General features: G+C 41.4%; 1 pseudogene; it reads left to right on the top strand.

Annotated features, from left to right (window-relative positions):
- The first annotated feature begins 326 nt into the window (after positions 1-326).
- LOC110556895 (large ribosomal subunit protein eL18-like) lies at positions 327-1,458 on the top strand (annotated as a pseudogene).
- The last annotated feature ends 1,092 nt before the right edge of the window (positions 1,459-2,550 follow it).

The raw sequence follows: 2,550 nt of genomic DNA on the forward strand, positions 1-2,550 counted from the left end.
ATTTGCAAGAGGTGAGAATGTAAGGTTTCAGATAATGACAGTTAATTTACCGAATTTGTTGTCTTCCCCTCTTCTAAAATTCCACATGAAATTACAAAAAAAAAAAAAAGAAAGAAAGAAAGAAAACAGTGATGGAAGGTATAAGTTATCCAATTTTCATATAAATGACAAACGGTATTTTTCTAAACTTTATAGAAGGACAAAAGCAATAGATGGAAGATGCATAGATAAATACATGGATACATAGACATATAAACAGACAGACAGATGATAGATTGTTGAGGGCCGTGCAGGAGAAACAGCAAATCAGCTCTAGAACTCATGGAACACGGCCCAAGGGTTAGCATATCCACAGTGTGTCTTGGCATGACCCAGCCCCGAGGATTATGCGTCCTGAGGACTTCAGGCTCTGTTTGTCGCCCCTAAGGTTGCATGAGAGCTCTAAGGGGGCTTCCAGCCCTCACTGGGCCGTTTATCTGGCCCTCACAATAGTAATGCTTGATCAGGCACTGCAGCTGGAGCAGATCAATGATCCAGCCACCACCCTTGAGAAGAACCTGCAGACCTAGGTTATTAGCAACGAGCACCTCCCTGAGAAAAAAGTTGGAAAAACAGATTGTTTAGCAAGGTTAGGTAAAGATGTTTTTTGCTAGCGACTCTGATGTAGAAGATCTTAGGGAACAATATGAAGTTAAGAAAAGTGCACTCGCTTTCTGGACCTGGCCGAGCAGGAGGCTCCATCATGGGTGTTGACATTCGCCACCACAAGGACCGAAAGGTTTGGTGCAAGGAGCCCAAGAGCTGTGGGTGCTAGTCAAGCTGTACAGGTTTCTGTCCAGATGAACCAACTCCACCTTCAATCAGGTTGTACTGAAAACGTTATTTATGAGCCTCACGAACCTCTGTCCCTGTCACGCATGATCCGAAAGATGAAGCTTCCTGGTGGAGAGAACAAAACAGCTGTGGTTGTGGGGACGGTCGGGTCGCAGATGATGTGAGGATTCTGGAAGTGTCCAAGCCTGAGGTATGTGCACTGCGAGTGAGCAGCCGTGCCGAAGTCACTTCCTCAAGCCTGGGGTAAGAGCCTCACCTTCGACCAGCTGGCCCTGGAGTCTCTCTCATGCTCCTGTCTGGTCCTCCAAAGAGCCGAGAGGTGTACCAATATCTTGGCAAGGCCCCAGGGACCCCACACAGCCACACGGAACCCTATGTTCACTCCAACAGCCAGAGGTTTGAGGGTGCCAGAGGCCAGTCCAGACTACAGAAACTAATCTTGCATCTTACTGTTATTAAAAAAAAAAAAAAAGTTGGATGTTGAAAAAATAAAATAAAAGTAAAAGAAAAGTACACTCTTAATAGTAACACCAGGGACTTTTTAAGGTTGGCAAGCAGGAACAATAGCCCAGAGCAGCACTGGCTGACATGACACTCTCAGGCTGGGCTGGTCACTGAGACAATTAATTTCCTTATACTTGTTTTTGCTCTCAGCTTCCCGATATGATTTAATAAAAAATATTAATGAGTAGATGCGCACCTTGAGGATTTAAGGTAGAAATGGCTGAGGTTTTTTTATATAAAAGTTTAGATTTGTGATTCTTTTAAGATTTTTATAAAATTATTATTATTTTTTTTAGATAGTTGATTTTTTTCTTTGTAAACGCAAATTGCAGCTTGCCAGTAAAGAAAAAGGTGGCTGAGAAATTACCTTGCTTGCTCACCTTGTTAATTTATAACAAGTTGCTTAGTTACAGATGTATATGAGTTCTTAGGAATAACTTGTTTTTCATGTTTATTTCTCTTCCATAATATATAAAACATTCGATCATGTGAGGGTATTGGGAACATGTTTTTCTTACATACCCTAATTGTAATCGTTCACGTAAAGAAAAACAGAATGTAACCACACTGTGATTTTTACACTACTTGACAGATTTTGCTATGGGATATATAAGCTGTGGGAAAAAGAAAAAAAAAAGGTGGTTTGGAACTCACTCTTGGGAGTTTGTTTCATCACCAAGATGTGTGTATGTGTATATGTATGTGTGTAAGGTTGTTGGAATATTTTTCCATCTGCCAAGATGCATGTATGTGTATATATATGTATATATATATTGGTTGGGTTGAAGCTTGCTCTCTGAAGTTTGCTCCATCCGCCCAATATGGCCCATGTGTATGCATGTATGTACATATATATATGTATGTATGTACGTATGTATTTACCTGTGTGTGTGTTTAATGTAGAAAAAGCCTGTAAGAGAAGCTAAATGAAAAAAAGCTAAATAAAGAGAAGAAGCTTGTTGGAACCTACCTGCTGGGGTCTGTTTTACTTCATCAAGTGTAAGTGTGTGTGTGTGTGTGTGTGTGTGTGTGTAATCTTTTTCTCCCCCCTCCCTTTTTTCTTTTTTAGATGCTTTGCCACTTGCAGGGGAAAGCCCCACTAAAGCTAACAGCCCTAGCCCCCTCTTACTGAAATAGGTGTAAGCCCATGCCAGGCAGCTACCAGCACTGGCCTGCCACCAGCAATTTAATTCTATCACCTCAGTTTGCCAT

The sequence above is a fragment of the Meriones unguiculatus genome, chromosome 19, assembly GCF_030254825.1.
Source record: "Meriones unguiculatus strain TT.TT164.6M chromosome 19, Bangor_MerUng_6.1, whole genome shotgun sequence".
NCBI lineage: Eukaryota > Metazoa > Chordata > Mammalia > Rodentia > Muridae > Meriones > Meriones unguiculatus.